Here is a 25279-nt window from a genome sequence, read left to right on the forward strand (position 1 = left end):
TCAGATGAAATGCAATAACTGGAGAATTAAGAATGTCTTCAAATGGTTCAAACGGCTCTAAGCACTATGGGACTTAACATCTATGGTCATCAGTCACCTATAACTTAGAACTACTTAAACCTAACTAACCTAAGGACATCACACAACACCCAGTCATCACGAGGCAGGCCGGGAATCGAACCCGGGAACCCGGGCGCGGGAAGCGAGAACGCTACCGCACGACCACGAGCTGCGGACAGAATGTCTTCCAAATAGCTTTATTGTATTACACAGCCTTAAATGTGTAAACTCACTAAATTTACTAAACACAACTTTATCTCTCACAACAACAAAAAAAAGCATAAAATGATGGTAACTGCTTATGGCGATCGTTAGCGTGCGTACTTTCATGTAATTCTAAAACCGATCATTACACTTAAACACCGACCAGGAAACATTGTGTGTTGCTGGGTATTCTATTGTCTTGTTGCAGCACTTTCATCTATTTACTTTATCGGCTTTCTTCTTGTAATTCAAATTTTCATGCTTAATTTCTCTTTCAGAAATTATCCTCAGCTTTACAACGTGTCCTGGGAACAGAAACGCCTTTTATTTGCAGTGACATAAACAGGTTTTGTGGAAGATGGCGTCCATGAACTAATGGTGCAGAGTCTGATATGAGAAAACAGTTCATCTTAATTTTGACACTTACTTTAGAAATACCATTTAGAAGCATCTGATGTATTTCAATCGAAACACGAAGTCAAAATACCGTGATTTAGACAGCTAGTTTATTTAAAATACGATATTTTCATTACTGCTAACTAATGAGAACATCGATAAAGATATAGAAGTAACTCTCATAAGACGCATGCCTAGACAAAAGACAGTTCCAGATACGTATTCCTCTAGTGAAACGGAACCGTCCTGTAAGCATCATGACATCATTCAGTTCGTGTAGGAAAAGCTGAAAAAACAGCCAAATCAGTTCCAATACTACGAGTACATGGTTTATTGAAAACTCCTTGACCTATGTTGGTTACACGATGTTGTGGAGGTACGCTAAATACCTAGCCATTAGGCACTAATAAAAATCAGATTCACCTCTATAATAATTTGATTTAGATATGAAATAGTGAAGGCAGAAGATGATCAAATAGGTAAAAAGACAAGACCTAGTAGAAATATCTTGGACAACATAGGTGATATGAATTTAATTGGTGAAAAGAGAAAATATAAAAATGCAGTAAATGAAGGAATAAAAACCTCTAAAAATGAACCTTAACAGCCAGCGCAAAATGACTAAGCAGGAATGGCTAGAGGACAAATGTAAGAATTTAGAAGCAAATATCGCTAGAGGCAACACTGACCTTATGACTTGCCTTGGAGATAGGTTAAGGAAAGGCAAACCTATCATTACAACAGTTGTAGACATAGAAAAAGCTTTTGACAATGTTGACTGGAATACCCTCTTTGAAATTCTGAAGATATCACAGATAAAATACAGGACCGCAAGACTTCAACTTGTGTTGAAACCTGGTGGCAGATAAGAATAGAGGGACACGAAAGGGAAGCAGTGGTTAAAAAGGGTGTGAGGCAGGGTTGTAGCCTATCCCAGATGTTATTCAGTATGTACATTGAGCAAGCAGTAATGGAAACCAAAGGAACCCTGTAATTCTTTCGGAACCAGCAAAGGACTCGGAGGAGCAGCTGAACAGAATGGACAGTGTCTTTAAAGGACGATATAAGATGAACGTCAACAAAACAAAAACAAGTTTAATAGAATGTAGTTGAGTTAAATCATGTAATGCTGAGGGAATCAGATGAGGAAACGAGATACTTAAGATAGTAGTGTAACTGATAATGGTCGAAGTAGAGAGGACATAAAATGAATACTGGCAATGACAAGAAAAGCATTTCTGAAGGAGAGAAATTTGGTAATGTCGAATATAGATTTAAGTGTTAGGAATTCTTTTCTCAAAGCATTTGTCTGGAGTGTATTCATGTGTCGAAGTGAAACATGGGCGATAACGGTATAGATACGAAGAGAGCTGAAGATTTTAAAATGTTGTGCTACAGAAGAACGCTGAAGATTAGGTGGGTAGGTCAGGTAACTAATGTGGAAGTACTGAATAGAATTATGGAGGTAAGAAATTTTGCGGCACGACCTGACTAGAAGAAGGGATAGGTTGGCTGGACACATTTTGAGACAGCAAGGGTTCACCAATTTACACTCATGCTCATAAATTAAGGATAATGCTGATACATGGTGAAACAACCCTCTGGTGGGCGGTTTGCGGGTTTAAATTACCTTGGGGTATGACCATGCGATGCATTTGACCTGCGGTCGTCGCACGGTGGCGCTGGCAGCAGTCCACATACACAGAGGGGTGTTGGTGCATGTCAGAGTACAGAGCAGCGAGTAAGTGTGCAGACATTTTCAGACGTACTAATAGAGGCTGTGTGTTGAAAATGGCTCAAAGAACACATATTGATGACGTTATGAGGGGTAGAATACTAGGGCGACTGGAGGCTGGTCAAACAGGGCAGGTCCTAGCACGGCCCCTCTGTGTACCACAAAGTGTGATCTCAAGATTATGGCGACGATTCCAGCAGACAGGAAACGTGTCCAAGCGCTACAGTACGGGACGTCCAGAGTGTACAACACCACAAGATGGCCGATATCTCACCATCAGTGCCCGCAGACGGCCACGGAGTACTGCAGGTAGCCTTGCTCGGGACCTTACTGCAACCACCGGAACAGTTGTCTCCAGACACACAGTCTACAGACGACTGAACAGACATGATTTTTTCGCCCAGAGACCTGCAAGGTGCACTTCACTGACCCCTGGTCACAGGAGAGCACGTAAAGCCTGGTGTCAAGAACACAGTACATGGTCATCGGAACAGTGGTCACAGTGAACAGTGATTCTCGCCAGGTTTTCATTTGGCGTGAACCAGGAACCAGACACCACCCCCTTAATGTCCTGGAAAGGGACCTGTATGGAGGTTGTGGTTTTATGGTGTGGGGTGAGGTTATGATTGGTGCACGTACACCCTTGCATGTCTTTGACAGAGGAACTGTAACAGGTCAGGTGTATCGGGATGTCATTTTGCACCAGTAAGTCCGCCTTTTCAGGGGGGCAATGTGTCCCACCTTCCTCCTGATGGATGATAGCGCACGGCCCCACCGAGCTGCCATCGTGGAGGAGTACCTGGAAACGGAAGATATCAGGCGAATGGAGTGGCCAGTCTGTTCTCCAGACCTAAACCCCATCGAGCACATCTGGGATGCTCTCAGTCGACGTATCGCTGCACGTCTTAAAACCTCTACGACACTTCAGGAGCTCCAACAGGCACTGGTGCAAGAATGGGTGGCTATACCCCAGCAGCTGCTTGACCACCTGATCCAGAGTATGCCAACCCGTTGCGTGGACTGAGTACGTGTGCATGGTGATCATATCCCGTATTGACGTCGGGGAACATGCGCAGGAAACAGTGGCGTTTTGTAGCACATGTGATTCGGGACGGTTTTCTCAATTTATCACTAATACCGTGGACTTACAGATCTGTGTCGTGTGTGTTCTCTATGTGCCTATGCTCTTAGCGCCAGTTTTGTGTAGTGCCACGTTGTGTGGCACCACATTCTACAATTATCCTTAATTTATGAACATGAGTGTAATACGGGAGGGAAGCGTGGAGGGTAAAAATCATAGAAGGCCAGAAGATGAATACAGTAAGCACATTCAGAAAGTTGTGGGTTGCAGTAGTTACTTGGAGATGAAGATCCTTGCACATGATAGAGGTGCATGGAGAGCTCATCAAATCATTATTCGGACTGAGGACCACAACAACAACCACAATAATCTGATTTTTATTTGTGCTTTATAATGTACCTCCACAACGTCATGTAAACAGTGTTATTCACTAATCCTTCTGAAGATGACGTTTGTAAATACGTCGAAACCTAGGTCAAGAGATTTTCATAAACCTTGTACTGTAGCAGCTGATTTGGCTGTTTCTCCACCTTTTCCTATGGGGAGGGTACATTACAGTTGCTGGCTCGAGCCATGTTCAGAATTTTGAAGAATTTTCTACTTGATTTTTAGTTTGATATTTTTTCAAAGAATTTTGTTTTTGTATGTTTCCAGTCCTTCAGTACCTCCCTTGGACCCAATTTAGTTAATATATCATAAACACGATTTTCATGCAGACACAATAGTCAGTTTATTAGGGACTCTGAGTATCACTTAGAAGCACTGAATTATCCACACATTCGACCATCAGCATAAGTGAAACGTAATGTAGAAGACACGTCGTAATTCTCCCATAAAGCTGGTCTGACTCCATTGGAATGACGTCAAAAGCCATCAGAATAAAAGGAACAGCCTAAGCTAACGGCGGGCAGCCTTCACACGATTTCGACAACTGTAGCCAGCAGACGCTTTGACAGTTACAGATGCGCGTGTTGCCAAGATGACGCTTTAGTTTTTCTTTTTTTGCCTAGTTTAATGGTGGCAACATTGTTGCAGTGACGTACTTCAGCACATTGCAGACGTATTGATTTTGTACTGGACAACAATAATCAGATAAAGCTGCGGACCTAACACCGGGGCAACCATCGACCAAAGGATATCTACAGGACTTGTGAGTTCGAGAATCTGCTGTTCGGGTGTCACTCTTTCGTGATCTAAGCATGAAATATTAAGTAGATATCAGGTTTCACAATCAAATATCCTCTACGAGTCGTAACCGATGAGTTGTGAACCGTAGCAAAGGCGGAGGAATAACTCATCGAAAAAGTATGTCCGTGTATAGATAGAAACAACGTGAACAAACAACAGTTGTGTGAACGAACAATTTTAGCAACATATAATGATGTACTTCAACAAAAACATCAGCAAATACAGAATATGGTATCTGGGGAAGAAAAAATTCATTGATTCAATAGCGAACCAAGAAGAAGGCGTGAAAACACCAATAGAGTTCCTAAATTTGCTCAATTTTTCCATTACACCCTCACAAAAAAGGCTTCTAAACACCATCATAGAAGCGGAAGTGATATCCAGAAGAGAAAAAGGGAAATTTTCAGTTCACTTACCTTTCAGCGTTAAATGTCTCCATTTTCCTGTAAGATCGTGATACATCATGTCTATCAATAAAGTACAGGCAGAAAGATTTTAGCGTTGCAATGTGAATGTAAAAGAAACGTGTTTCTCGCACGGACAGTTAACTGTAGAGCGCTCGCGTAATGGACAACCACAAATTTATTCGTCTTTGTACCTGAGTAAAAAGCACCAAATTTATTTCATAACAATTTATTTTGATTAAGTTAGAGACTATACGAATCACATATTTAACTGCACTGTTTTTTAAAATTCAAAAAGCAAATTAAGAAAGAAAATAGCAAGCGAAATGTGTACTTTACATTTACTTAGATAATAATTCGAAAGCTAGGTCAAAAAATAAACATTAGAGAAATAAATGATGATAAAGTGTATATTTTCTATGTAATAAAGTTGCACCAAGTATCCACAGTGAAATGAAAAGCAAAAAATGAATTTTAGTTCCTGCATACCTTGGCTAGGCAGTACACAATGTGATCAAAAGTATCCGGACACTGCGAAACACATACGTTATTAATGTTAGGAGCATTGTGCTGTCACCTACTGCCAGGTACTCCATATCAGCGACCTCAGTAGTCATCAAACATCGCCCGCATCTCGTGGTCCTGCGGTGGCGTTCTCGCTTCCCGCGCCCGGGTTCCCGGGTTCGATTCCCGGCGGGGTCAGGGATTTTCTCTGCCCCGTGATGGCTGGGTATTGTGTGCTGTCCTTAGGTTAGTTAGGTTTAAGTAGTTCTAAGTTCTAGGGGACTTATGACCACAGCAGTTGAGTCCCATAGTACTCAGAGCCATTTGAACCAGTCATCAAACATCGTGAGAGAGTAGAATAGGGCGCTCCGCGGAACTCACGGACTTCGATCGTGGTCAGTTGATTGGGTGTCACTTGTGTCATACGTCCTTACGCGAGGTTTCCACACTCCTAAACATCCCTAGGTCTGCTGTTTCCGATGTGATAGTGAAATGGAAACGTGAAGGGACGCGTACAGCAAAAACGCGAACTGACCGAACTCATCTATTGACTGACAGAGCCCGCCGACTGTAGAAGAGGGTCGTAATGTGTAATAGGCAAACATCTATACAGACCATCATACAGGAATTCCAGACTGCATCAGGAATCTACTGCAAGTACTATGATAGTTAGGCGGGAGGTGAGAAAGCTTGGATTTCATGGTCGAGCGGCACATCACGCCTGTAAACGCCAAACGACGCCTCGCTTGGTGTAAGGAGCATAAACATTGGACGACTGAACAGTGGAAAAAGTTGTGTGGAGTGACGAATCACGGTGCACAATGTGGCGATCCAATGGCAGGCTGTGGGTATGGCGAATGCCCGGTGAACGTCATCTGCCAGCGTGTGTAGTGCCAACAGTAAAATTCGGAGGCGGTGGTGTTATGCTGTGGTCGTGTTTTTCATGGACGGGGCTTGCTCCCCTTGTTGTTTTGCGTGGCACTATCGCAGCACAGGCTTACATTGATGTTTTATGCAGCTTCTTGCTTCCCACTGTTGAAGAGCAATTCGGGGATGACGATTGCATCTTTCAACATGATCGAGCACCTGTTCATAATGCACGGCTTGTGGCGGAGTGGTTACACGACAATAACATCCATGTAATGGACTGGCCTGCAGAGAGTCCTCACCTGAATCCTATAGAACACATTTGGGGTGTTTTGGAACGTCGATTTCGTGCCAGGCCTCACCGACCTACATCGATACCTCTTCTCAGTGCAGCACTCCGTGAATAATGGGCTGCCATTTCCCAAGAACCTTCCAGCACTTGATTGAACGCAGGCCTGCGAGATTGGAAGATGTCATCAAGGCTAAGGGAGGGCTAACACCATATTGAATTTCAGCATTACCGATGGAAGGCGCCACGAAATTGTAAGTCGTTTACAGCCAGGTGACCGGATACTTTTGATCACATAGTATATATTGCTCTTTGCAGAACGTCCTCGCTGTTACGTAGAATTATTTAGTCATAAGCGAAAATTATGATGTTTATACAGTTATCTGGTCATATTTTAATTCTTCAGTTTGCCTTACTTTCTCACTGTCTGTGTCCTCAATACACACATTACAAAACGGCGGTCGATACGCTACATCCTTGTAGCTCTTCTCCACTAATTGACCTTATAACTAAAAATAAAGATCATCTATTCGTTAATTCCAAATTTTGAATTACTGCCACTGCGACGGAAATTGTGTGTCAAATAATAAAAAACATTAGCCTGTCTGATACGGTTCGACCAGCGTTGTGTAGTTTCTTCGTGTCAGGGACGTTGCGTGTGTAAGAGATTGCTGCTGGATGGACTGTGGCGTGAAGAGGGCGCCTGGAAGCCCCAGGCGAGGCATCTCCGGGTTCATCGCGAGCAGAGTGGAGACACAGAGATTTCCCGCGGGTGCAGCGCCTACAGATGTGTCTTCCACTTCTCGTGTCACGTACTGAAAATCATCCCACAGCAATGAGCCCTCTTCATCATTCCATGTACCATCTCAGACATTACGACTATTCAGAATTGCTCGTACTTTCATCCATGGTTTCGGAATGCGACTGGGCTACCACTCAGAAGATTTAATCATGAATAACAACGGGCAACTAACAGACTTTTAGACTGTCGACAGTGAAAATGGCAACATCAGGAACGGTAGCAAATAACGAAGGTTTATTTACTGTGTGGTTACATTACGGTATGAAATATATGTGTGGCGGGGGAAAAATGCAGTGCCGTCAAGGGGGAGTTCATTTCATTGACAAGTGAGGCGACGACAGTTAATCGTTGTAGGGGTACATGGTAGCAAATTCAGACCAAATGAAACACACATATCAGATAAAGGATGCCCAAACATTATACGGTGTACCCCCTCCAGCAGCAAGGCAGGCGTGTATTGTCACATGTAAACGATCATAAAAGTGCCGAACGGCATCCTGCGATAGACTGTCTCCAATATTTTGTGCCTTTTGTTTCAGTTCGGCAGTGGTTCCTGCAGGCTCTGGAGAATGAATAAATTCGCGCTTCATCATCGCCCATACATGTTCTGCTGGCGACACATGTGATGACCTTGCTGGCCAGGGCAGTTCTTTTACACCACAAAAAACACATGTCTCCAACATTTTGCGCCTTTTGTTTCAGTTCGGCAGTGGTTCCTGCAGGCTCTGGAGAATGAATAAATTCGCGCTTCATCATCGCCCATACATGTTCTGCTGGCGACACATGTGATGATCTTGCTGGCATTGGCAGTTCTTTTACACCACAAAAAACACAGCGTCGTAGCAGCCGTATGTGGACGTTCATTGTCTTGTTGAAAAAGCACACAACTTTCTGTCGAAGAAGTAGCTGTAGCACGGGGTTAAAAATCAGTGTAGTGCAGAAGGCACTGATCATTGTAGTTACGAATGATGGTCTTCCACACCATGATGCACTGATTAGCAACTACGTGTTGGCGGCGAAGGCACTCTGTAATTTGCTGCTCACCAGATTTGCGCGCTACGCGTCTACGTCCACCACTCGCATACAGAGAGAACCTACTCCCATAACTGAAGACACTCTGTGAATTCATTCACGACAGTAGATTAGATTAGATTAGATTAGATTAATACTAGTTCCATGGATCATGAATACGATATTTCGTAATGATGTGGAACGAGTCAAATTTTCCAATACATGACATAATTAAGTTAATTTAACAACATACTTAAGTTAATATAACAACTTTTTCATTTTTTGTGTTTTTTTTATTTTTTTTTATTTTTTTTTTTTTAATTTATATCTAAAAATTCCTCTATGGAGTAGAAGGAGTTGTCATTCAGAAATTCTTTTAATTTCTTCTTAAATACTTTTTGGTTATCTGTCAGACTTTTGATACTATTTGGTAAGTGATCAAAGACTTTAGTGCCAGTATAATTCACCCCTTTCTGTGCCAAAGTTAGATTTTATCTTGAATAGTGAAGATCATCCTTTCTCCTAGTATTGTAGTTATGCACACTGCTATTACTTTTGAATTCGGTTTGGTTGTTAATAACAAATTTCATAAGAGAGTAGATATACTGAGAAGCTACTGTGAATATCCCTAAATCCTTAAATAAATGTCTGCAGGATGATCTTGGGTGGACTCCAGCTATTATTCTGATTACACGCTTTTGTGCAATAAATACTTTATTCCTCAGTGATGAATTACCCCAAAATATGATGCCATATGAAAGCAACGAGTGAAAATAGGCGCAGTAAGCTAATTTACTAAGATGTTTATCACCAAAATTTGCAATGACCCTTATTGCATAAGTAGCTGAACTCAAACGTTTCAGCAGGTCATCAATGTGTTTCTTCCAATTTAATCTCTCATCAATGGACACACCTAAAAATTTAGCATATTCTACCTTAGCTATATGCTTCTGATTAAGGTCTATATTTATTAATGGCGTCATACCATTCACTGTACGGAACTGTATGTACTGTGTCTTATCAAAATTCAGTGAGAGTCCGTTTACAAGGAACCACTTAGTAATTTTCTGAAAGACAGTATTGACAATTTCATCAGTTAATTTTTGTTTGTCAGGTGCTTTCTGCACTCTTCCAGTTAGGTACGAATTAAACCATTTGTGCACTGTCCCACTCATGCCACAATACTTGAGCTTGTCTAGCAGAATTTCATGATTTACACAATCAAAAGCCTTTGAGAGATCACAAAAAATCCCAATGGGTGGTGTTCGGTTATTCAGATCATTCAAAATTTGATTGGTGAAAGCATATATGGCATTTTCTGTTGAAAAACCTTTCTGGAAACCAAACTGACATTTTGTTAGTACTTCATTGTTACAGATATGTGAAGCTACTCTTGAATACATTACTTTCTCAAAAATTTTGGATAAAGCTGTTAGAAGGGAGACTGGACGGTAATTGTTGACATCAGATCTATCCCCCTTTTTATGCAAAGGTATAACAATAGCATATTTCAGTCTATCAGGGAAAATGCCCTGTTCCAGAGAGCTATTACACAGGTGGCTAAGAATCTTACTTATCTGCTGAGAACAAGCTTTTAGTATTTTGCTGGAAATGCCATCAATTCCATGTGAGTTTTTGCTTTTAAGCAAGTTTATTGTTTTTCTAATTTCAGAGGGAGAAGTGGGTGAGATTTCAATTGTATCAAATTGCATAGGTATGGCCTCTTCCATTAACAGCCTAGCATCTTCTAATGAACAGCTGGATCCTACTATATCCACAACATTTAGAAAATGATTATTAAAAATATTTTCAACTTCTGACTTTTTGTTCGTAAAGTTTTCATTCGATTTGATGGTAATACTGTCTTCCTGTGCTCTTGGTTGACCTGTTTCTCTTTTAATAATATTCCAAATTGTTTTAATTTTATTATCAGAGTTGCTGATTTCAGATATGATACACATACTTCTGGATTTTTTAATAACTTTTCTTAATATAATACAGTAGTTTTTATAATGTTTGATAGTTTCTGGGTCACTACTCTTTCTTGCTGTCAGATACATTTCCCTTTTCCGGTTACAAGATATTTTTATACCCTTAGTAAGCCATGGTTTGTTACAAGGTTTCTTACGAGTATATTTAACTATTTTCTTGGGAAAGCAGTTTTCAAATGCATTTACAAAAATGTCATGAAATAAATTATATTTTAAATTGGCATCAGGTTCACGGTACACCTCATCCCAGTCTAACTGCTCTAGGCTTTCCCTGAAATTTGCAATTGTTAAATCGTTGACTGAACGTACTACTTTGGAGGACTGTTTAGTATTGCTGAATGGAGCTATGTCATATATTGTAACTAGCTGTGCACCATGATCAGAAAGACCATTCTCAACAGGCTGAGCATTTATCTGGTTAAACTTATCTTGGTCTATAAAGAAGTTATCTATCAGTGAGCTGCTATCCTTTACCACCCGAGTAGGAAAATCAATAATGGGTGTCAAATTAAAGGAACCGAGTAATACTTCAAGGTCATTTTTCCTATTACCCTCTTTCAGAGAATCTACATTGAAGTCCCCACAAATAATAATTTGCTTCCCCCTGTCTGACAGATAGCACAACAAGGAGTCCAAATTTTTCAGAAATAGATGAAAATTTCCTGATGGGGACCTATATACAGTTACAATTATAAATGTGCCTTTATTTAATTTAAGCTCACAGGCACATGCTTCTATATGTTTCTCTACACAAAACTTTTTTGTTTCTATACTTTTTGCACAATGATAACTTTTGACATATATGGCAACTCCTCCTTTCTCCATATTTTCTCTCATTACATGTGCAGAGAGCTTATATCCACTTACATTTACCTTATCCATATCAGTAACAATGTGATGCTCAGACAGGCATAGTACATCTATTTCATCCTCAGCTTCTAAATCTTCTAAACAAACCAGAAGCTCATCTATTTTATTCTTTAAACTCCCAATATTTTGATGAAATATACTTACATTATTTTTAATTATACTTTTATGAGAACCTTTCCGTATTCTAACATTTGCAGTACTCTCCTGTCTGAGTTTCTCATTGTGCTTAGGCCTAGTTGCTATACCAGTGGTCACATGGTGTTCAGAGAGGCAGATTATGTCAACTGGGTTGGGTGACTTTAATTCATCAATGCAATTACCTAGGACTGATATACAACTTGGTGGAGATAAAATTTCTGGTGATTGGTGAAAATTTATAATTGACAGCTGTGACTGGTGATCCAAAGTGCTAGAATTGTGCTGTTTAATTTCTTTCCTAAACTGAAGATTTGTTTCAATCCTGACCTCTCGTAGAACTTGACATCTTTCTGTCTTACCTATCCTAAAAAAGGTGCTGCTCCAACACCTGTAACCACTGGTATTTTACCATTCATGGCAGTGCCTCCCCCCTTAAATTTCCTGCTATTACCCCAGCCAGTTTCCCCTTCCCATTCCTGTTGAGATGTAGGCCGTGCCTGGTATAGTCCCACCTACTGAGAGAATCAACAGGAACCACACCAATATGAGCCCCCGCACCCGACCCAAGCAGCCGTTCCAACTCCAGATTAACTCTCCCAACAGAAGAGTTCAAATGAGGCCGGTCATGGCGTCTCAGGACAGATACAAATTCAACATTGGTGTGTCTCGATGCCGACGCAATCTTTACCAGGTCACACTCTATACTGTACCCAGGATCTCTGTCGATGCTGTTCCCTGGCCCTCCCACAATAACCACGGTGTCTTCCCTGGTAAATCCTTTACAGAGTGAACCTAAATCCTCTGTCACCTGATCCAGACTAGCACTTGGTTTGAAAAAATTTGTGACCTGGTATTCTGGTCCTAATTCCTCCTGCAGAAGTTGGCCTACACCTCTGGCATGAGAACTGCCTAACAACAAAACTTTCTTCCTTTTCGATGGCTTTCCTACATTCTTTTTCAATTTCCTATTGAAAGTTTGTTGTGTCCTGTCTACACCTACCTCTGCTTGAGGCCCATCAGTTTCTCACTGAAGCAATAGGTCAAAATTATTTTTGACATTCTCCACAAAACTGTCAGACTTAGTTCTAGGCCTGTTCCTTCTGCTACCTGTTGCCACTTCCCACCTCTCTTTGCCCTTCTCCCTCCTTAACCTGTCCAGATCTTCCCTAGCCTGATCTAGCTCAGCCTGAAGGGCAGCAATTTTCCCCTCCTGTTCCACTATCTTCCTATCTCTGCTGCAAATCCTACATAACCACTGATGAGCCTGATCCACTTTCCCGACACCCACGCCACTGCAGTCCCCCCAGTGAAAAAAACTACTGCATCCATCACACCAAATCCCGGAACTAACAATTCTACGGCAAGTCAGGCACTTCTCACTCATGGCAAAAATAATACTTTAGCTAGAATAAATCAATTAAATTACCGAAAATAAAAAAAAAGACGTTACAAGAATTAAGCCTATTCACAAATGTATATAAGCAAGTTTCTGATTTAAAATTCCGCCGTTTATCTGAGATCTGTATTAAAACAATGAATGTATACGCTATTTATTTTATATTTCACTCGATGGAATGAAACAAAGGACAATTAAACGAGATACTTTAACTTTGATTCTCCAAAAACGTTACGAGAATTAGGCCTATAAACAAATGTATATAAGCAAGTTTCTGATATAAAGTTACGCTGTTTTTCTGAAATCTGTATTAAAACAATGAAGTTATACGCTATTTACGGTAGTTTACTTATTTGTTACCGAGAAATTAGTTAAATTACCGTGAAACAAGAAACAAACACGTTTACAAAATTTAAGCCTAAGCGCGACTTCGCGAAGTTACGATCTTTTCGTGTTTTCTGAAAAAATACGCAAAGAAAAATCAAACCTTTAACGGCAAGACTAAATGATACACTAATGCATGTATTTAATTTGTTGTCGGCGTTAAACTAAATTATATTCCTGTCTAAATCACTTAACTTTCTGGTAATGGTTTCTGGCGTCACTTACTCGGCGGCCATCTTGGCTGTAGCGGTGTCGTAGTGTCCGTGATAGCCTGTACGAATACATCCGTGTTGTCAATCCTGGTGCAAACAGACGATTCAAAAAATGGTTCAAATGGCTCTTAGCACGATGGGACTTAACATCTGAGGTCATCAGTCCCCTAGAACTTAGAACTACTTAAACCTAACTAACCTAAGGACATCACACACACCCATGCCCGAGGCAGAATTCGAACCTGCGACCGTAGCAGTCGCGCTGTTTCGGATTGAAGTGCTTAGAATCGCTCTGCCACACCGGCCTGCACGGTTCCCAATGGTCCCTGATGACACAGAAAGTGCAACATGCGGATATTTTTCGTCCCTGAATGGTGTTCGGTAGGCCACCACTGCTCGCACAGGTGTCGATCTTGACGTGCACATGTACTATGTGGACGTGCAGAACCTGGTTTGCAGGTGTGGGAATGTTCCACAGACCACTGCTGAAAGCAGCGACACACAAAAGATACATTGTGCCCAATATATGAAGCAATCTGTCGGTACATCTATCCAGCTTCCCGCAAGCCTACAATTGAATCCCGTTCAAGTGGCTGAAGCTGTTTAACACGAGTACTTTCTCGTATGTAGGGCATGATTGTACCCTTGTATGATTATTGCAGACATGTTCACTTCCAACCTCTGCACAGTTGCAGAGACAAAACATTGGGTTTACAGACAGATCTCCTTAGCGACATGTGATCGCCGATGACCGTGACAGGTGAATCACTGACATTACCTCCCGACAGAACGCACGTAATTTTCCTGGTGCCACTGAACACAGTCCTGGAAATTGATGAATTTTCTTTGTACTGAGTTTGTTGACGATCTGGGCACACACAGGGTGCGAAACTTAGTAAACGGAGCTGCTAGCTCAAGAAATAGCAACTGCTCTAACGCAGTGATGTTGCGTCGAGCTGAGCCAAGATAGTTACGATCTAAGTTTAGGTCGTTCATCAGTCTTAATGAATTGGTGTGTGTTGGCATTCCAAAATTTCGGCAACCGATGACCAGATGTTTTCAACGGATGAGATGGCTCTGAGCACTATGGGACTCAACTGCTGAGGTCATTAGTCCCCTAGAACATAGAACTAGTTAAACCTAACTAACCTAAGGACATCACAAACATCCATGCCCGAGGCAGGATTCGAACCTGCGACCGTAGCGGTCTTGCGGTTCCAGACTGCAGCGCCTTTAACCGCACGGCCACTGCGGCCGGCAGGATGAGATGTTTGTACTGACCAGTAAAACAGCCCAACACTGCCTGTACCGAGGTTGGTCAGCACAGCACGGTTCAAATGCCGCCTACGGTAATCGTGTTGAAAGATAATGTCAAGGAGACCTCGAAGATGGTGCACAGTCACCGGCCGTAATATGTCAGGAATCTAACGTCTGCTTTCCAAGTTACTGGCTATGCGAACCAGAGACGATCATTCGTACACGCAGTGGCACCCCGTACCGTCGTGGCAGGTGCTGGATCCTAATGACGATGAAGATCTGGCAATGTTCGATCCACTCGAAGCCTCCATACCTGGACACGTCCGTCGAGATGTTGGACCCGAAACCCTGATTCGACTGAAAAGACTACGGGGTGCCACTCCAGTGTCTAGCGTTGTCACTGAGGACACCTCTGTTGGCTCACCTTTGTCTGCTGTCGTGTCAAGCAAAGCCATAAGAAAGCTTACCATGTTGAGAGTGCGTGGTGCTTCAGACGTCGTTGCTCTGTCCGTATGGATATTTGGAAAACATACCAGTTGTCGGGTTCCAGGGAACGTAGTTGTACGAAAATGCACGGCCGAGAAAACAATATGTCTGTACTATTGGGCGCTAGCCGCGTCTGCTCGCTGAGATCCTGCATGGCAATGGGTATGGCCCTCTCAAACCCAACGGCTCCATATTCGCATGATAGTCATGAGATCCCAACCAACTCCAGCATCAGTTGCGCGGAACACGATCCTGCCACTGTCGAATTCCGGTACGTGCTGGTGGACATTCCTCCTCCTTGCACGAGGAACAACACGATCCTCTCACAAACAGCATTGATTGAGATGTGCTTTCTGAATGTGAATCCGCTGTGTAATCTTTCCTTCTACCCAAAATGTAGAAGGAATTACCCCTGTTTACTTTGTGCAGTTGCGTTGAGGTGCTAATCATTTGCATATCCAATCATTTGATTTTGACCTCTGTTGCGTGCTGCCTTCATGGTTTGAATTTTTAATGGCAAGCAGTGTATGTTATGTGTGTATCTTTGTAGTGTCAATAGTCGCGTGAGGTACGCCGGATGTGCGTGAAGTGCAGTTGGAGGTCATACCTGATGGCTATCCGCAACGTGACGACAGGACTAACACCGCTGTACGTCTGCAAGACATTGGAAGAATAGGGAATCTCTCAAGGTCGCCTCCATACTCACCGAAGATGGTCATGAGGTGTAGCGCAGGCCAGCGATTCGTCGAGGAACAAGGTGCGACACCGTTCGTCAACAAACCATTCTTCCCAGTCACGGTACCACTCCGAACGCAGCCTACGCACGGGACAAAAATTCCCTTGTCCGGCAGCTGCTAGCCTCCGACCAATGGTCAATGGTGCTGCATCGCACAGAATGTTACAAGGTGTCCAGTACCTGTTTCCACATGGCAAGTGGAAGTGCGAAGTGATTACGATGCTCTTGTTGCACAATACAGAGATCTTCCCTTGTAGTGGTCAGCTGTGGTCAACCGGAACCTTGCCTGCCCTCACGTTCCCATGCAGTGCGACATCGGTCCACTGTTGCATCCGAATGCTCCACAAACTCTCGGATATTACACGATTTGACCACCCAGCCAAACGGAAACGTTCCAGTGTCCTTCATATTGTTCACCCTGATGCTCTTCATATCCCTTTCCGCATGCCACCGGTCTTAGTAACAACACCAAATACGAACAATACTAATGCATACTGGTGGTCGTTCTACATGTACAGGAAATTGCAGCTCTAATATTGCCGATGGTGTGCACGTGTAAGAAGTTATATATCTTCTGGGCGCTTCACTTTGACAGACATTGTGAACGACTCGCAAGAAAAGACAGTGATATTATGATATTAGGAGCTGCGACGTAGAGAGAGGAATTCCAGTGGGGATAAGGAGACTTCTTTTGAAGACATGGGATAAGCAGGGCTCTCTTCCAACCATCAGCGACAACCAAGTGCAGACAAGATTTACTCTTACAACTTATGCAATGTAGCACTCTACAATTACGCCACTTCACGTAGGGAATAATTTAACGGAGATAGGATGCGTAGATCCTGTAATGTATTGCGACATGAATATTCCACTCTGTTTGCAATTGCAGGTGTCATTATCAGTCTGCATCACTGTTTTTAGCTGCAGTTAGAAAATAAGTAGTTGCTTAAAACTTTTTTGGTTATTCGTTGGCAACGTATCACTGAAATATCCTTAGAACATTAATTTAGTCATGATTGTGTTGGTGTCTGTGGATCAAATTTTTTGTATAAATACAGCAACCAGCAGTGTTTTATATAGATTTATTCACACCCGCCGGTCTGAGTGGCCGAGCGGTTCTAGGCGCTACAGTCTGGAGCTGCGCGACCGCTGGGGTCTCAGGTTCGAATCCTGCCTCGGGCATGGATGTGTGTGATGTCCTTAGGTTAGTTACGTTTAAGTAGTTCTAAGTTCTAGGGGACTGATGACCTCAGAAGTTAAGTCCCATAGTGCTCATAGCAATTTGAGCCATTTTTTTTATTCACACCCAGACGCATATCTGCTGTTTACCCAACTCCAGTTGGCGCTTACCTTCGTCTATGCAATATTTTTGTTGACGGTATTTTGGACACTGTAGCTGCTCCGTGCCAGATAATAACACGACCAGAAACGGATAGCAATACAGAACGCCAAAAGGCAATAGCAATACATATAGCCAAAACTCACGAGGGCTAATGAAACGTGGTACACAGTTACGTGACCTGTACAACTTAACATTAACCTCCGATACCAATACAAAAAGCCAAAAACCGACAGCAGTACAAAAAGCAAAAAGACGACACTCATGAACGTAGCCAAAAATCGTGAGAACTAACATATCTACAATGTCGTGGCTTCGAAAACACCAATTGATATATGTAGCTCCAATTAAAACGTCAGTACCAAAACAGCAATCGAACAGAAAGTCAAAAGACGATACCAATACAAATAACCGAAAGTCGTGAGAAACAAACTATAACTTGTATCAAAAACATCACTCGACCTCTGTAGCTGAACTTAAAACACCGATACCGACATGAAAAGTTACGACCGGATAGAGAGACTAGCGTATTGTGACGAGTCAGTTGCTCAGCCACCATTGACCAGACGTTTTCAGTTGGTGAGAGATCTGGAGAATGTGCTGGCCAGGGCAGCAGTTGAACATTTTCTGTATCCAGAAAGGCCCGTACACAACCTGTAACATGCGTTCGTGCATTATCATGCTGAACTGTAGGGATTCGCAGGGATCGAATGAAGGGTAGAGCCACGGGTCGTAACACTTCTGAAATGAAATGTAACGTCCACTGTTCAAAGCGCCGTCAATGCGAACAAGTGGCGAACGACACGTGTAACCAATGGCACCCCATACCATCACGCCGGATGATACGCCAGTATGGCGATGACAAATACACGCTTCCAAACCGAGCGAGGTGGCGCAGTGGTTAGCACACTGGACTCGCATTCGGGAGGACGACGGTTCAATCCCGTCTCCGGCCATCCTGATTTAGGTTTTCCGTGATTTCCCTAAATCGCTTCAGGCAAATGCCGGGATGGTTCCTTTGAAAGGGCACGGCCGATTTCCTTCCCCATCCTTCCCCCACCCGAGCTTGTGCTCCGTCTCTAATGACCTCGTTGTCGACGGGACGTTAAACACTAATCTCCTCCAATACACGCTTCCAATGTGCGTTCACCGCAATGTCGCCAAACACGGATGCGACCATCATGATGCTGTAAACAGAACCTGGATTCATCCGAAAAAATGACTTTTTGCCTTTCGTTCGTCGTTGAGTACACCATCGCAGGCGCTCCTGTCTGTGATGCGGCGTCAAGGGTAACCGCAGCCATGGTCTCCGAGCTGATAGTCCATGCTGCTGCAAACGTCGTCGAACTGTTCGTGCATATGGTTGTTGTTTTGCAATCGTCCCCATCTGCTGACTCAGTGATCGAGACGTGGTTGCACGATCCGTTACAGTCATGCTGATAAGATGCCTGTCATCTCGACTGCTAGTGATACGAGGCCGTTGGGATCCAACACGGCGTTCCGTTTTACCCTCCTGAACCCACCGATTCCATATTCTGCTAACAGTCATTGGATCTCGACCAATGCGATAGGCTACAATCCGACCTTTATCAAAGTCGGAAACGTGATGGTACGCATTTCTCCTCCATACACGAGGCATCACAACAACGTTTCACCAGGCAACGCCGGTCAACTGCTGCTTGTGTATGAGAAATCGGTTGGAAACTTTCCTCATGTCAGCACGTTGCAGGTGTCGCCACCGCCGCAACCTTGTGTGAATGCTCTGAAAAGCTAATCATTTGCGTATCACAGCATCTTCTTCCTGTCGGCTAAATTTCGCGTCTGTGGCTTGTCATCTTCGTAGTGTAGCAATTTTAATGGCCAGTAGTGTAGATAGTGAGTGGAGCTGAGCTAGAAAATGCAATGCCAAGTGAATAACTCAGAACATTTCTGACATATTCTTTGTTCTGAGTTCGGTAGAAGGGTGACAGCAGCGGAGGCAGCCAGAAACATAGACCTTGCCATCGGTGCTGTGCTTGCTTGCCTCACTGATACAGGTAGGTACAACCACAACGAAGGGGTACCTGTTGAGAGGCCAGACAAACGTGTGGTCCGTGAAGAGGGCAGCAGCATTTTCAGTAATTGCAGGGACAACGGTCTGTATGGTTGACTGATCTGGCCTTGTAACATTAACCAAAACGGCATTGCTGTGCTGGTACTGCGAACGGCTGAAAGCAAGGGGAAACTGTAGCTATAACATTGCCCGAGGACACGCAGCTCTGCTGTATGGTTACCGTAAATGATAACAGCGTCCTCTTGGGTAAAATATTCCGGACGTAAAATAGTCCCACGTTCGGATCTCCGGGTGGAGACTGGTCAAAAGGATTCCGGCACCACGAAAAACAAAACTGGCATTCTACGGATCGCAGAGTGGAAGGTTAAATCCATTAATAGGGCAGGTAGGTTAGATAATTTAAAAATGAAAATGGGTAGGCTGATATATAGTGGCAATTAGTGAAGTTCGGTGGCAGGAGGTACAGGACTTCTGGTAAGGTGAATACAGGATTATAAATACGAAGTCAAATAGAGGTGATACCGGAGTGGGTTTACTGATGAATTATAAAATAGGACTGTGGGTAAGCTACTATGAACAGTATGGGGAACGCATTATGGCAGCCAAAATAAACACGAAGACCACACCTATCACAGTGGTACAAGATTACACGGCAACTAGCTGGGCAGATGGTGAAGAGATTGGAGTAAAGCATGTTGAGATAAAAAAATTATGAATTTAAAAAAAAATAATTCAAATATCTAAAGGAGACGAATATTCAGTTGTGATGGGGGACTGGATAGAGATGGGGCCCCTCCACGCCAGCACCAACGTGGTGACCAAACCAAAAGTTCTATTGTCACCTCCGTAAACATGTTAGTTATCTAGTAAGTGGATCACAGGATGCTGGGCTGTGATGTTGTCCGTGCGTCTGGGTAAGGCTACGCATTAACACGGTCCATCAGGTGATAGATAGTGCACGAAACGCGAGTGAGGGTAGCGATTTGAAGAGCAGAGGGAAAAAAAAGTGCCATGGCTCGTGCCGTGGGAAAAAAACCTCTGCAATTCGATAGCAGAAAAAGAAATAGGAGAAAAATGGTAGGTGGATATGAACTGGGGGAAAGGAATGAGCATGGTAGAATTTTGCAGAGAGCATAACTTAATCATTAGCTAACACTTGGTTTAAGAATCATAAAAGAAGGTTGTATACGTGGAAGAGACCTGGAGACACCGGAAGGTTTCAGATTGATTATATAATAGTTAGATAGAGCTTTAAGAACCAGATTTTAAATTGTAAGACACTTCCACGGGTAGATGTAGACTCGGACACAATTTATTGGTTGTGAATCGTAGATTAAAACTGAATAAACTCGAAGATCGAAGATATCAAGGAGATGGGAAATGGGTAATATGAAAGAACCGGAGGTTGTTCAGAGTTTCAGAAAGAGCGTTAGGGAACGGTTCACTAGAATAGGGAAAGAAATACAATAGAAGTCGAATGGGTATCTTCAAGAGATGAAATAGTGAAGGCAGCATAGGACGAAATATGTAAAAAGTAAGAACTGGTAGAAATCATTGGATAACACAAGTCATATTGAGTTTAACTGATGAAAGGAAAAAATTTTAAAATGAAGCAAGTGAAGTAGGTGAAAGGGAACACAAACGATTAGAAAATGAGATTGACTGGAGGTGCAAAACTGATAAGCAGGAATGGCTACAGGAAAAACGTAAGAATTTAGAAGCATATTTCGCTAGGATGAAGATATATACCGCCTACAGGAAAATTAAAGAGCCCTTTGCGGAAAAGAGAAGCAGCTCTATGACCATCAAGAGCTCAGATGGTAAACCAGTACTAACCAAATAAGGAAAAGCCAAAATGGTGGAAGGAGTGTATGTAGAGTGTCTATACAAGAGAGATGAAGTTGAATGCAATATTATAGAAAGGGAGGTGGACTTAGATGAGGACAAGATGCGAGATATGATACTGTGAGAGGAACTTGAGAAAAGTCTGAAAGATCTAAGTCAAAACAAGACCCCGGGTTAGACGATGCTCCGTTATGACTACTGATAGCCTTTGGAGATACAGCCATGACAAAATTCTTTCGTTTGGTGTGTAAGATGTATGATACAAGCTAAATGCCCTCAGACTCAAGAAGAATGCAATAATTCCAATTCCAAAGGAAGCAGTTGCTGAAGGTATGAAAATTACCGAACTATCAGTTGAATAAGTCATGGTTGCAAAATACTAACACCAATTCTTTACAGATGAATGGAAAAACTCATAGAACCCGACCTCGGGGAAGATCAGTCTGGATCCGGAGAAATTCAGGAACACGTGAGGCAGGACTGACCCAACGACTTCTCTTAGAAGATAGGTTAAGGAAAGACATACCTACGTTTATAGCATTCGTAGAGTTAGAGGAAGCTTTTGACGTTTTTGAATGGAATGCTCTCTATGAAGGTAGCAGGGATAAAATACAGGGATCGGAAGGCTATTTACAGCTTGTACAGAAACCAGACGGCAGTTATAAGAGTCGAGGGGCGTGAGGGAGGCACTGGCTAAAAGTGAATGAGACAGAGTTGTAGCATATCCCCAATGTTATTCAATCAGTACAGTGAATAAGCAGTAAAGGAAACCAAAGAAAAATTTGGAACAGGAATTAAAGTTCAAGGAGAAGAAATAACAACTTTGAGGTTTGTCGTTGACATTGTAATCCTGTCAGAGGCAGCAAAGAACCTGGAATACCAGTTGAATAGAATGGACAGTGTCTTGAAAGGAGGATATAATAAGAACGGCAACAAAATAAAAACAAGGATAATGCAGTGTAGTCGAATCAGATTAGAAAATGACACACCTAAAGTAGTAGAGGAGTTTTACTATTTGGGCAGCAAAATAACTGATGATGACCGAAATAAAGCTGAGACAAAATGTAGACTGGTAACGGCATGAAAAGCATTTCTTAAGAACAGAAATTCGTTAACGTCGAAAATAGATTTGAGTGTTGTGAAGTCTTTTCTGAAGATATTCGTCTGGACTGCTGCTATGTATGTAACTGAACGATGACGACCGCCCGCATTCTTCTAGACTCACAAAAAGCACTGTAGAGGAGATCGATTGGGAAGTCCTGATCTTGCGCCTTCAGCTTTCCACCTTTCTCGCTCGGTATCGAATAACCTTCAAAGAACTTCCTTTCCGGGTGGAAATGAGTTCCGAAAACGACTCGACGTTTCTACGCCTCAGAACCATGTGATTTCTACAGTCACGGAGTCTAAAAATTATCCCAGCGTTGGAAGACTGTAATACACAGTGCAGAGAATATATTGTTTATGACTAAAATCTATGTTACGACTGTCTATTGTGTTCCTTAAACGCTACGAACTTATGCACCAACCCAATAGTTGTTTTGGGAGTGTACGGGATACGAAACTTAGCACGCAGAGATGCCATCCCTGACAGCAATATCGGCTCTAGCCGGCTGGGCATAGAGTGAAATCCAACCTGTATGACATAAGCATAAGTTATTCGATGGTGCGTCAGATCTGTACCAGAGTTCATCCATCGCAATGACTGGCGAGTGTGGAGAGCCAGTCGCTGGGCAAACAACGACTAAATGTTTTCTGTGTGTGACAGATCTCAAGAACACGGAAGCCAGAGCAGCAATCGAACACCAGGTGTATCGAGATAAGCCACAGTAGAACGCCCAACAAGTGATGTTGCGCTATCTGATGAAACGTTGAGTCTGTTAGTCTAGTGGTATAGCGCGTACAGGGAAACCGAGAGGTCACGGGATCGAAGCGCAATCGAACGACAGAAAATTTTTCAGCCTGGCTTTACCTCGCCTTCATAACTCAGTGGTGTGAAGACCCATCAGCAAATATACGCGGTTCGGATTCCACATCGAACTGTATTCCCTATTGTTGGTAGGGTTATTGGGGTAGGATATAGACACGCAATCCGCTGAAGTGACGTCTAATTGAAGGACTTGCACCACGCCGTTGAGTTACATGTCTTATTTGTAGTAAAATAACGTCAGATACATCGAAGATAGGGAAGTCCCACTGGCTTTGATAGGTAAAACAGTACAACGCCTACTTTCCAAATTATCGTCTACGCGAACGCTGCGGTGATTGTGTTGTGTACCCAATTGCACACCACACCACCACGCCAGGTATCGAGCCTGTATGACGATGGCGACTGCAATCAAGCCACGTTCGTTCTACTTGAAAGGTTCGTACATGGAAACGTGCATTGTGATGCTGTACACACAACCGCGGCTCGTCTCATGAGAGGACGCAATGCGACTCCTGCGTCCACTGTTGGGAGCAGTCCTGCCGGCGCGCCTTTCTCACCTGTCAGGTCAAGAGAAGCAGGAACTACGGTCGCCGTACTCATAGTCCGTGGTGCTCTAGGCGCCATCGCCATTTCCGTGTAGATACTTGTCTTGCTGTAAATTCGTTTTCTGATTCAATGTACGTAACGCGACTCTGCGATCCTGTGTGGCCGATCGGACAGTGCGTCTGCCCTCTTTGGTGCTAGTGCTTGCGGCTGTTGACACCCTGCACGGCGGTGAGTGTAGCCCTCTTGACCCCATCGATTTATTTTCGCATGGCAGTCGTGACGTTCTTGACAAATACCGTCACACGCTGGTAGGCGTTTCTAATTCTTACACACGAAACTATAGATCTCCTTACAGGCAACCAATATTCAAATGATATTTCTGCACTAAAAACCTCTCTGCGTGACATTTTCTAACACAAGGTGATTCCAAGAGGATGTTAAAAACTTTCAGGGATGGTGGATGGACGTAAACTTATGAAAAATCGTTCTGATATCTCTTACAGCCGACTTGTTCTAGTGTAAGTACTTTGTTGACCGTAGTTTGGTAGAATGGACCAAAACAAGGAAAAATTGTCTGGTAAGCTATCAGCACTTGTTCAATGGAGGAGATGTGTGTCTCAGTAGCAAAGATGAACAGGATCTCACAGCTGTTAGGATACCAACTTTATACCCACTATTTACTGGACTTCTTTTTCTTTTATTGGTCCATACTACTTCCTCGCAAAATATGGAAAGCAAAGAGTTTGCAGAGGTATTATAAAGATTTTTGCTTATAACTTTCCATTCGGTCATTTCCGGACCAGGATCCCTTACCTCAAACTGATACATTTACCCTTTTCCATCATCCTTAAAAGTTACTAATATCATCACGGAATCACTGTGTGCACAGAATGCAGACGGACTTGCGTCTACCAGCTGTGCGGTCGCGCTGAAATCCATATCATTTGTATATCTAAGCATGTTGTACACTTAATACCAGTTGGACGTCTGTTGCATGCCACCTTCACGGTGTTGTAAATTTGGTGACGAATAAAGTGTGAAACGTCCTCTTAAAAAAATTGTACATGACTGTGCTTAAACTGACACACAATATTTTTAGCGCAACGCAATCTGACTTTCAAAAATTCCTGCAAAAGAATGGCCCTGACTAACATTAACCTATACGTTTCGCAAATCACTTACCTCACAAAAATCTTCGTTATTCGAACTACTGCAATATAGCGAGCGCCACTACTGCCAGCTAAATAAAAGATTCAAACTACTGAAGGCACTAACTACTGATAGGCACAGTTAGCAAAAGAAAGATTTTGATAGAGAACAAACAATGTATTTACCTTAATATTGTTCAAAAGTCATATTATATATATCAGTTCATGACATCCAGTCTTAGAAATGTACTGTCTCTGATGGACACACGTCCAGATCATCCGCTCTCAAAACTCCGCCATCTACTTCCCCACATCCACCACTGCTGGCGGCTCACCTCCAACTGCGCAACGCTACGCGCTGTTAACAGCCAACTGCCCAACACTACAATAGCCAACAACAATGCAAACCA

The sequence above is a fragment of the Schistocerca cancellata genome, chromosome 1, assembly GCF_023864275.1.
Source record: "Schistocerca cancellata isolate TAMUIC-IGC-003103 chromosome 1, iqSchCanc2.1, whole genome shotgun sequence".
Lineage (NCBI taxonomy): Eukaryota > Metazoa > Arthropoda > Insecta > Orthoptera > Acrididae > Schistocerca > Schistocerca cancellata.